Source organism: Haliotis rubra, unplaced genomic scaffold (assembly GCF_003918875.1).
Source record: "Haliotis rubra isolate DU_JTF1 unplaced genomic scaffold, ASM391887v1 Scf943, whole genome shotgun sequence".
NCBI lineage: Eukaryota > Metazoa > Mollusca > Gastropoda > Lepetellida > Haliotidae > Haliotis > Haliotis rubra.
The window spans coordinates 182,307-195,276 of NW_025767683.1; the positions used below are offsets into that span (position 1 = coordinate 182,307).

Consider the following 12,970-nt stretch of genomic DNA (forward strand, 5'->3'; position numbering starts at 1 on the left):
GGAAGATACACCATAATGTGATGATAGCTACATTGAAAACAAAGTCAGATGAATGTTTGTTGAAGAATGGTCAGGCGCTTTCAAAATGAAAATGTGCGATATTTTGATTTTGGAACTTAAGCCCTCAACTAAACTTCACACTCCAATAGTTTTCAATTATAAATCAACCTCCAATAATTTTCATCCCCAAGCAGTTTGATATAAATAAATTGTTTATATCATAATAGATTAGGATGATTCGTAAGACAGCATCATTTCTGAAAAAAGTACTGTGATGTACATAATCTATTTAAGGAACGAATTTGGAATACACATGATTTTTAAAGAAAGTCTCGTAACAGTTTTTGACTCGTAAACCCAAACTAAAACGCCCCTCCAGTATATGTGCACGTACATATTGGGTGGATATTAGTTTGGCACGTAGTTTGAATCGAACTTTGTTTTCCGAAAGAGAAAGTCCCAAATCTGTCGATTAGAGGCTTGTTCGAGGCCCTACCGAGCGTTGCAGTTATATACCTCAGATGTGCACGATATTTGTAATTAACACTGGCGTTAATTAACACCATGTGTCAACACATTTCCAGTCAACACATTGATAAGAAAATTATCATTTACCCCTATGAATCTGCCTGGAAAAGCAACTCATCCTTCCAGGGCCCCTTATTTAGCCTTGACCGTAGACAGGCTAGAAGCAGCATCGATCTGCAGACGAAGAAGCCGTTTGCTCCACAGCTCTGTGAAGTCGTCTGCTTCTAGAGCATTCAGTTCGTAGTGTGTAGTGTGTGGGTAGCACGTTTACCACTCCGTGCACGCGCTAGGCCTGGAACATTTACGTTTTGACCGTGCAAGTGTGTGATACACTGGATAGCTTCTTCCTGGCTCATGGTGCAAACCAAATGGTTTACATTAGCCAGAGGACGCTTTTCATATTACGAAACACAGGTTAGAAGATAGCTGGTTCGTCAACATCAACAAGTTAGAAGAATAAATTTCCCAAATAGAAGATTAGGCATTGATAAAAGTGGCTTTTACATGTGTTTTCGCTTCTGGGATTTCATCAGGACTAACATCAGTTACACGACCCCGTGTGCTTGGCTCGAGGCGGGGGTTAAGCTGTGCGGTGTTTAAAACTTGCAAGTCAATTCAGATATACCATCAATGAACAACGCCAGACCTGATCGCTGACGTTCTCGTGAATGGATCTGTTGTGGTGTCACTCTAGCGGGTCTTTAATTGATTGTTTCGCTGTTAGGCACTGAGTCTAACTGATGGAAATACACAATCTGTGAAGCCAGCGGCAACAGGTAAGTTGACATGTGACCGTTTCCTATTATCACTTCAGGTTTTGCAGCATTAATGGCAGGCTCACAGTGTATTTTGTGAATCATTCCATTGAAACCGGAAAGCTGAATAAGAATAGTGTCTGTAGCGTTGCCGTATATTGACTCAAAGCATTTTCACTTTCCTCAGCGTGATATTACGGTTCTTGGGAAATCAATCTGGATTTCTTCAGAAACAACCGTGTAATATTTCGGGAATTATGTCTTAGGTACATGAACGAAACTTCTTCATATGTTTCTTGTTCCTGTGGAGGTGTTTCCTCTTACTATTTTGTGTAACTTGATCAGTACTCATGAATTTGTAATTCAAGTCCCTATTTAGAATATCCTTTTCAAACCATTTTGGGGGGTTACAACCTCTAAACAACTGGCACATACAGACCTGGAAATATGTCAGTCCTAAACTATATATTTTCAAATTGACAAACCGTTGAATAAGAGCGACAAAACCCATACTACATTCACAAGAAATCTCTGTTAAAAGCAACATCGTTTGTACAATTCCGACTATGACGTGGGCATGGGTTTATGATCTCTATCAAAATAAAAACATCATTTAGTATTCAAGAGTGACAAAGTGACATCTTCGTTTGAAATGCAAAAAACAAAATCAATCATAAGATGAAATTCTTCAAAGGCATTTAGAAGTTGATCTAGTAATACAAAACAAATCTCATGGATAACAACTTCTGTATTTGTTTTTACGACGTTTCTGGGCTAGTTCTTGGCCTTCTTCAGGTGGATGAGCACCTATATAAGATGGCATGATTCGTGCATGTTCCATGGCAATAGTTTGACTACCAGTGCTTCATCTGTTCCCTGCCATCACATGGCACCACCTACCCAGTTCCACTGAGATCATGAAGATGACCGTACAGTGTACGTTTCACAATATCCGTGGTGTCATTCATATTCAAGAAAATCAAGTTATCATGAAAAATATATCTAAAAGATATACAGGTGTTTGGAATAACAGTAAACTATGGTTGTAACGAACTCAAAAAGGCGATACATTTTAGTTCGTTATAACTGTAGTTCGTTACACCTATTTCGACGAAAATATACAGCAAGTGGCTAAAACAACCATTACGTCACACCTGTCATTTAGGTATAAGAGTATTCGTTATAAGCGGAGTTTAGCGTATATGGAAATACAAATCTGGAGGGCGTTAGATTTCTTCCAGGTAAATATCACTGCAATGCATTGATCTTCCCCATGTTGGTTTGTTATTACGAACTCATTTAAATATGGTGTAAGATATGATTTCATGAATAATAAACATAACACTTCACAATTATCTGCGTGGAAGGTTATATTTGTCGTAAACATCGAACTGTTGTTTAACTTAATTGTCTTGTGACAAGTCATTGTAAATCAGCGATGACACTCTGCGTTCCCGAATCTTCTGAAAGAAAATACCCCATTGGTATCAATGACGATAAAAATACTTCATGAAGTTTAACATTCAAACTACAGAATAATAGACTGTAATGATTAAAACACGGTATAGTGCCGATAACAGTTGAGCTATTTTTCCTGCATTACGATCAAGGTTTCCAGGTTGATGGTGCTAGGAAAAGTAGCCCCAGGTGTCTATTCAAGCTACAGTTGATGACAGTCCGCACGAACATTTCTGTCGACGCAAGAACATTTAATCATGTTCTAGACACGTCCCCGCAGTCAAACTGGTATATTTGCACAACGAGATGAGAAAGTTTTATGCTGAACTAGCTCTTAATATCAACATTCACGATTTTTTCCCGAATCGTATCACCAGAACATAATAAGGACGTGTATTGTTTCATACCATTATATTTATTTTTTAAATTTGTTTAAAAGGAACTGTATGAACTGTGTGATACTATGGCAGCTTCGTTCAAACCTATATATGCTGGCTGTAAAATATCATTTGATAGGGTATTGCTTTTAGAGTCATTTCATGCTTCAGAGATTTAATGTCCTGAAGCTGTATGCTGTGTATGCGTATTTACGTTATTAACAGGTACGTATCCATCCTGTTATTGTTCCATGTACCTGATGGTTCTTGATTGTATCGTGGTGCTATTGGCGTAAAGATGGTCGATAACGATTCGAAAAGACAGACACCATTTCGTGTTTAACGAATTTACCAACAGGAACGATTTGTATATGGATAGACAACTTCTTAATTGCAATGGATGTGACGTTTCGGTGTAGATGCTAACACCGTTATCAAGCAAGTTGTCTATCCATAAAAAATCGTTCCTGTTCATCATACCAGCTTCTAAATGTCACTCAAAGAAGGAATTTACCAACTGAGTTGCTTTTTATCAAGTCACTCTTTCATATGGTAGAAACGGTGTATCTGTCTTGAGGTGTTATACACGATGATCAACATCATTTCGTCATAACCATTGGGGATTTAGAAAGAGTCTGATCACCGAGTCTGGATGCTTATTCCTCGTGTCACTATATATGCATAAAATATTTCATTATTCCACCCCTGTGGAGACTCCGCGTTATAACACCAGCAACCTAGGACTGTTACACCAAACGTAATGGATTCGACGTTTGTTTGTTTGTTTGTTTGTTTGTTTGTTTGTGTAACGCCGCACACAACGATGTTCCAGCGACAAAAGCACCACTATCAATCACTGGTTTGTCTGGTCCAAAGTTACAGTTTTAAAAACAGCTATCATACAAAATTAATGGCACCTAGCTGGGTACTGCTTGAAACAACAATTGGTAAAACTAGTCCACTGACAGAAATTTAACTGGTTTCAGACATGAAAACAAATTTGAGGAAATGTATTTTCATTATTATTATTATTTGGCTGGCTGTTCGATATGTTTGTGTTGTACCAAAAGCAAAATTGATCTTGATATCAACCGCGGGAACGTCTGGCCATGTTCCGCTACGGATAAAACCGATTCCGTGTAGCAGAACTCACTCAGAACTGTATGCAATTACGATGCTTAAAATCCTTCCTAAAATCTTTCACGTTTCAATTTTTATTCAAGTGGAGTAGTTTTACCAATTGTTGCTTCAAGCAGTACTGAGCTATCCGCCATTAAGTTTGTATGATGGTTGTTTTTTAAACATTAACTTTGGACCAGACATTCTTCTAAAAATCAAACACCTAAACGATAGAATGTAACGACAGTCTCTATTCAAACCTACCATACATATTTACTGATTAAAACACGGTGTAGTGTCGATGACACTTGAGCTATTTTTCCTGCATTACGATCAAACTTTCCAGGTTGATGGTGCTAGGAAAAGTAGCCCCAGGTGTCTATTCAAGCTACAGTTGATGACAGTCCGCACGAACATTTCTGTCGACGCAAGAAACATTTAATCATGTTCTAGACACGTTCCCGCAGTCACATTGGTACATTTGCACGAGACGACAAGGTTTTCATGCTGAACTAGGCTTTAGTATTAACTTTGGTAATTGTATACCATGTCTAATCACCAGAACAAATTATATGACGTTTATTGTTTCATACCAACAAAGATTCTTTTCACAAATTTGCTGGAGAAGGAACTGCATGAACTGTGTTGATTCTATGGCGGCCTCGTTCAAACATCAAAGAAAAGAGCATTGCCTTTAACCCAATTCCATGCTCCAGAGAATTAATGTCTTGACGCTCTATGGATTATGATCCCCTGGTAGCACCATTTCTACCGTTATGGGTTTCTCCAGGGTGATAAACGTGACGTCTTATATCACGTCGGGAGTTCCAAACGCATTAAGCTGACACGACGTGCTGTTGTCCAAAGCGGGGTGAAAAAAACAACTCTCTTGTTCTCACATCATGGTGTCATTGAAAAATGTTCAAAGCGACGCCTAATATGAAATGTCAACGCCAGAGAAATACCAATCTCCATTATCTCCTAGAACAGACTCAGTTGGGCTAAAAAAGAAGCGAAAATGGATCACTAAAAGTTAGGAAAAGGTAATCAAGTCAAATTCTACTGGTACACCCGCCCTATTACAAAAAGTAAATTCTTGTTTGTTGTGTCAGCAGTATGGTGTTTGGTCTTGTGCATAGAGCTCAGGTCACAGATCAGTTGAAGTTAAGCAACGTTGGGTGCGGAGACTTCCTGGATGGGTGACCGTGTTTGGCAGCTTGACTCCTGAGAGTCTTCAATCCTGCCCCACAACGAGATGTATGTGATACATGTGGTCTCACCTTAGGCAAGTGAGTTTGTTCAAAATTGCATCTGTTCACCCAACAGAAAATGGGTACCCGGTGGTAAAACTACTATGTGCATCCACCTAGTGAATGGAATTTAGCGCATTATAAATGCACTTATTATTATTATTATTATTTAATAATGTATAAAAAAGTAACTGCTTGTTTGTTGTTTAACGCAGGTCAGCAGTACACCTGCGATTGGTTAGAATCGTGACCCTCTGTCTCATAACACCAGTGCTGTAAAGTTAAACGTATAAGACACTCATTACTCGTAGGTTTCTTCCCACATTAAGCTAAAACGAGGCATAATTAACTCCTTGGAATTCTCCGATGAGATGGTCTGCAGACAAGACACTGATTCTTAGGGTGACCAATGTCTAGAGCATGCAATATACCGTGAGGAGAAGGGCATTAGTATGTGTGGTCACACCAGGCGACGAGCGGTACCTCGTATTTATCGCATCAAAAAAGACCAATGTCTAGAGCATGCAATATGTCGTAAGGAGGATGGTATCAGTATGTGTCGTCACACAGGGCAAGCAGCCGCACCTTGAAGTTATTGTATCAAAAATACAATTAAACTTAACGAGAGTTCGGAAATTAAACAGGAAAACAATTATATTAAGGCTTGCACGCTCTTAACAGCGGGTCACTGTGTAGGCGGGACCGAGGGACGTGGGTTTATTGTCTCTGCTGATAATGTTTGTGACTTTAATGTAAAGTAAATTTCCTCAGCTGATCTACGTTGATCCCATCGAGGGGATCTTTACTACAACTCGGACCCACCCTACTTATTCCGTTACCGTTAGAATACCTTAAGCTTTACAGGAGCTGCGATATGGCTCTATGTCACTGTAAAGATCCCTTCGAATTTCCTTCCTATAATTTGATGGTCAATTTTGTGGAAAGCTTTTAGTATGCTTTAGTTATTCCGTTTGAGGTCGAGTTAGTGAGTGAGCCTGTTTGGTTGGAAGAGTATTACAGTTACATCACAGCATGCCAGCCTATTGCATGTATAAGATCTATCGTAGTGCAGATGATAGGCATGTACCACTTGAAAGTACACACGGGAATGAGTATTTTGCTGACAAAACTGGAAACATATTATTACGATTTAAAATAAAACATGGTTTTATTAAAAGAAAATTATAAACATTTATCAATTTATGAAACACTCTCCGACTGTACAGTGATACTGTTGTCTATGTTGTATATGTTGCCCAAAGTAAACTGTTTTCGAAAACCCTTTGCCATCATTGATTTTCAGTGATCTTCTCATATAGGTTTCATTGCTACTTTGCCAAAGCCCAGTGGAATTTAGTTTTCGAAGGATTAAAAAAAAGCAAAGATGAATAAATCTATTCATAAGTACATGCAAACCTTCACATCACACATTTTAAATTGTTATCGTTTCCTACGACTGATTCTTACAAAGTCCCACTGTCACCTAATCGCAATCCTCAAACTACAAAAATGACCACGTTGTCTTGATTGGGAAGGGAGGCATGGGGATTCTGTGTCACATATGAATACAACGTTGACAGACACACAGGTAGACTGAGAGGAAATAATGTGTCATAAATCTTGACATAAACACATTCATGTGACTCTTATCCCCTACGCAGAATGACGATCATAATTTGGATATGCATGTTTGATATTTGTTTATTTAGTATAGTTATCTACAGCAGAGCCGTGTGGGCTGTAACGCTTAAGGCTTTTTAATTATGTAAATTTAATTCAAGTTGAGATTCAGATTACAAAGTGACATTTTTGAATTTATAGAAATCCATTTTACAATTAGTATGATACCGAGCAGTGTGCACGTATATCGTATACGTGCATGTCCTTCATGCATATCCTTGCATGACCTTTTAGTCATCTTATTTTTCTATCAACATAAAACAGCATACAAAGTATCTGAATTTAAACAAATCCATTCTAAAATGAACATCGTATTGCGAAGGTTGTACGTATGTCATATACGAGCATATCCTTTATGCACTCTCACTTCATTAAACAGTACTTTGTATTTATCTTATATTTCTGTAACCGTAAAGCAGTATAATCACAGAACAGAAATATGTTCTCACCATATTTTAAGTTTGTTTTAATTATTCCTTTATAGTGAATAAGTTCTTTATTAAAATGCCTGTCATGACAATCATCTTTTTTATCATCCAAAACTTGGTTCCACAGGAGATAATGCTTGTGTGAGATCATACGATATCTCCTAGGAGATATCGTTTTGACAGTAGATTGTGTACAATGTCCTGACAATGCTATGACGTCATCGTTGCACTGCAAGTCTAATAGTAGTACAGTGTTCAGAGAGGTACATTTTTCATTGAAAACTAATGAAGAGTGAATTTTGAGGACAAATAGAATCTCACCCTCATGTATACTGATATCAGTTATATCAACACTCGGCAAGCCTCATATATTTGTAACTGTATCAACTTGTGTTGATATATTTGATATCAGTAGACACTTGGGTGAGATTCTCTATGTACACCCAGAACCTCGATATCTGTGTATGCCTGGTAGTGCTGCGACCTGTGTGCACAGCGTATATGTGAACATCTCGGATGTGCGCTGACATGGTATCTAAGTCTGTCAGTAACCTTAACTACGCTAGCAATATGGCCTGAGAATAAATGTCCTATCACGACACTGCTGAGGGCAGATCCGGCAAAGGACACTATCTGAACTATTAGCCTCACGACTGTCGCTGATTAAAGTGGTTTTAGTCGCAGTCAATCAGCCTCTGACGTGCGTACTGAAGATTATCTGCCATGTTAGCATTATACACTGCGATTCTTGACGTTCAGCATACGTCATTGAAAGCTGTGGCCAGTATCCCACTGGATGACATATACAGAAAATTATAATGACCTTCCACAATGGCTTTAGTCAACACCAGCTCGCAGAGCTGGTTTACATTAAGGGAAAATTGAGTCCATATCACCATGCCACATGTATTACCAAAACAAAGTTTCCGTCGCAATACAACGTTTAACCACATATACAGAGCATTTCTATTTTTTATCACATATTTTGTGTTTTAGCATTCAGAAAACAATTGACAAGCGGGTATATTGTAATATATTTAGGTCAGACTAAACAAATCTATATGTAACATTGTCTTTCCCACGTGTATCAGTTTGGTGAAACTACCTTGGGTGTCAATTTGATATATTTTGAGTTATCAATTGACCAAAAACTATTATATGGAAAGCAAATAATTAATTATATTTACATTGATACGATTAAGCAGGTGTTCGCGAATAGGTGAGCCTGTCCTACCGCGCCGGTGGCAAACAAACAAATGCAAAGGTCAGACACTTGTTCATCTGAAAAATCACGTGTGGTGCAAGTCAAAATAGGGTAATACTTCGAACTTATTTTTTGTCACTGACGAGATTTCAAAATGTCCTCCATGTGTCTACCAAACAACATTTTGAAAGCTCTAATGTTTTCTAACCTTGATCGAACAACTCGGCATGAGAGATATGGCGCTCTTTGATATCGTGAATACAAGGGCATGCTCGGTTGTACTTCAAACGTTGTGAAATGTTAAGGGAAATTGCAATGCAGCCTTGAGGAAACTTTTGTCACTCTGCATCTTTATACGTAGATCCTAATATTAAATATGTCTAGGTGGGTAAATCAGTGAAGGTTAATTACATATACTCATGCCAATAATGGTTGTCAACCCTCCCCACCCCAACCCCACACCCAAACCCACACCCCTCTCCAATAAAACAAATTGAAGGGGGTGACAACCATTATTGGCATGGGTATATATGATTGTTGTTAAACGATAAGAGATCATAGAAATACGTGAAGCTTATTTAAACTTTTTGACCAAATTATCTTGTTTTTAGTTTGCTAACCCGAGCAGAAATTCTGACTCATGTGCATAATGAAACAGATCCGCAAGGGGGGAGCACAATTGGTGCCCATGGGGATGACTGAATGTTTTACTCCCAAATGGTACGCAGATGTTATCAATCAATTCCGGCATTTCACATATTGTTGTCTCAGTAAACTTCTAATTACATTTGCTTTCATTTTGACAAACTGTCCTGCTCCTCTGACGATAGATATATAACTGTATAGAACACAATAACTTACGATGCCATCTGTCAGAACGCAGTTTGGCCTGGACCAGCATGGCCATATGTCTTAAATGCTGCACTACAGAATGTCTTCAAATGCTTCGGGCCCAGAGCTGCCATCTTACTCTAAGCGTTTAGTGGTGTTCTTACCGGCCTTGAAGCGTTGCCTAAATAGTTCCGGCTTTCTTGTATCAAGGAGAAGGGCATCAACACCTTTATTCTGACAGGGAATAGACTTAAGTTGTCACAAGAAGTGAACACAGGCTGATAGCAATTAAACGTAGTTTATCAGTATTGATGTATGCGAGATTACTCTGCTAGGATGGAGACTACGATCGAAGACCTGTCCCTGGCCTTAAGGAGTAACAGCATCTTGGAACATTAACGTGACTCGTTGGTAACGGAATATCTCAACTAGGGTCTTAGCTTGCTCCTAGAGCATTTCTGTTGATGAGTTAAATATGATTTATGTACTGAACAAAAGCCTTTAGGGATCATGAACATTCGGGGAAATTTTATTGTACTGAAGACTGAGCAAATATGTCCATAATATATACCCAGAATATTTGTGATCCCAACTCCTTCGTTCAGCATGCAGTTACCCATCTGAGTATTACAGGACCGCCTCCGTGGTGTAATGGTTCCGGAGAGCGGAAGGTCGTGGGTTCGATCCCCGGCCGCGTCTTACCAAAAGACGTTAAAATATGGTACTTGTTGGTCCCTGCCTGGCGCTCGGCATTAATGGGTACAACAAGTACTGGTCGGCTCGGAGACAGTATAATGTGTCTGAGTGGGGTATTCATGCTTCACAGCGGCATGGTATCTCAGTGGGCTAGCACTATAAAACCAGCTTAAGTCTGGGCTAGTACAAGCAGCCGCAACATGCACATACACACGCATGCACGTCGTCATGTGAGCGAAATATTCTCAAGCACGACGTTAAACCCAATTTCACCTCACCTCACCTGGGTATTAAACGTTTACTTTGCATCGGCAATGTGTCATCATCCTGATGAAGGAAACCATTTCAATCCTGGTCTTATGCATTGTGATGAATGGGCGCTTTTACTGCTAGGCTGACCTATTTATCTTGACTCAAACTGGAGTAGTTATATATATATAACCCTAAACCCTAAACCCTATTAGTGGGTGAGGAGTCATATATCTTATTTGCGCATGACCATATCTATGTGTGATATATATATATATATATATATATATATAGAGAGAGAGAGAGAGAGAGAGAGAGAGAGAGAGAGAGAGATAGAGAGAGAGAGGGAGAGAGATAGAGAGAGAGAGAGAATATTCGTTTGGGTGCTTTGGGTGTTTATAACCTTCCACCTTCGACATTGTTAGCCACTGTTGCCAAGCAGATTGCAACTGACTGGTAACCGGTTCTAGTAACCGGTAGACCACTTGTGGTCAAGATGCTGTAATCATGTGTCGAGCCCGGCCAATGGGCTATATTGTGGATGACCCGGTCGTCGCTGCCAAACACCATCTATGTATTAACACCGTGATAATGAGGCCTGTTGATGAATTCATTCTCATTAACTGATGGGGCCTGAATTTGAATATCGGTGCCATCAGCTACTCCTACTACACCGGGGATGTTTGCAGTCGACGTTGATGTCGTTTATTTTCTTGGGCTCCCACGGGAAAGGTGACACATCTGCGGGCAATACGGAGACTTGTAAGTGATTCGAGTGTTTGTAAGATAAATCTCGGGTTGGATCAGACGATGGTCATCCCTGTTTCACATCTGAAATTTACCAGTAGCATGATATCTCAAAGTGACAAGTAGCATGATATCTCAAAGTGACAAGCACCTTGGTAACCCAGGAAATGGCACATAGGTCTACAATGAGTTACGGGACTATAATGAATGTAGAACTTATCTTCTTCCATTAAATAATCCATGCATTACGTTAGGCAGCCATTTTGTCTTAATAGTTAAGGTAAAATAAAATGACATAACTTAAGTCTAAGTCTGTTGATAAGTATGACTTAGGTTTTACCACAAAAAGGGAAGAATACGGAAAAGGTAAGTTGTTTAAATGACTTAAAGTTTTTAAGGGCTTACTGTTTTATGAATACGGCCCCAGATTAATACCATTCCTGGTCATGGAATCAGAGGTACGTTGTAATACCTTATCACTTATACCAGATGTTCCCAGCGGTAATTATACGGAAAGCTGAGGTCCGGGAGTGGTTCATCGAGTTTCTTTGACATTATTTTTTTTTGTTCAGAATTTCAAGTAGGCATCCTGCTCACTAATGAATGTTACAAATACATTACATTTCAGGATATGGAATTAAGGATGCATTGTTTGTCTTTTGATTTCTGTAGTCTCGTAGGAGTTGAATAATTTCCTCATTTCCTAATTCCAGCGCTGAGGATGTATCTTGTTAAACCATACAACCGTGTGCCCACTGCCCAACATCATCTATTAAATGGTCTAAAGACAGCACGCTTTGATAAAACATGGATGACAGTTTACTGATCGAGTACCTCAAGAGGATCGCTGGGGCTTTAATTTGCTGAGAGATTCTCTGAAAAGGGGATTCTTCTCTTTTATGTTTTTTTTCACGTTGAAACATATTCAAGCCATCACTCATTTCTCTACTCGGTGAATAAACACGTAATTCTAAATCTCTAATAGGAACGGCTGTAGCCAAAAGTGTTCTAGAAAGCTAGGGCACTCTGTTGTTCTCCTCACACTCATTTCACGTGGTCTATAATACACAGATGCCTTTGGGACGTCTGAATGTGTCTGCGTTCCACTTTCATGAGATTGTTTGTCACCAAGCGTAACTGTTTACTTGTTTCCTAAGAAATACACAAATTGCAGGATATCTCCCTTGACCCTCGAAGTAAGACACTGCTGGATGAGGCATAGAACCCTACTCCGTCACTCGTACGGAGTACACAGAAGGAGGTTTACAGAAATGAAGATGGTTGAAACAACTACACAGATTAAACAATGAATGACAAATACATACTCTGAACATTGATGACGAACCATGATGATAAATAGCATCTTCTGGAATGTTTGTCAGCCCCGTGATGAGTGCACGTGAACGCATATTAATGCAAGGCTGTGTCCCTAGTGTTCAATCTTTAATTCATCATTGCTGATTACTCGTGTCGTTATAATATTAGCTCGAAGATCAACTCAGTGACCTTTCTGTATCAGCAAATATCACGAGAACGTTGTGTCTTCGATACAATGGCCCACAATGATTTGAAGGAGTGTTTGTATGGTCAGCAGTTACACAGTTTCAAAGACGTTACTCGTCGAAGTGATTTTATTACTTCCACCTGA

General features: G+C 39.2%; 1 protein-coding gene across 1 annotated transcript in view; it reads left to right on the top strand.

Moving 5' to 3' along the window:
- Positions 1 to 754: 754 nt before the first annotated feature.
- LOC124264799 (histone-lysine N-methyltransferase EHMT1-like) overlaps positions 755 to 12,970 on the top strand; it is a 53,807-nt gene continuing 41,591 nt past the window's right edge. The window contains 1 exon segment of the mRNA XM_046699588.1: positions 755 to 1,304. The gene's annotated coding sequence lies outside the window, so the exon portion shown is untranslated.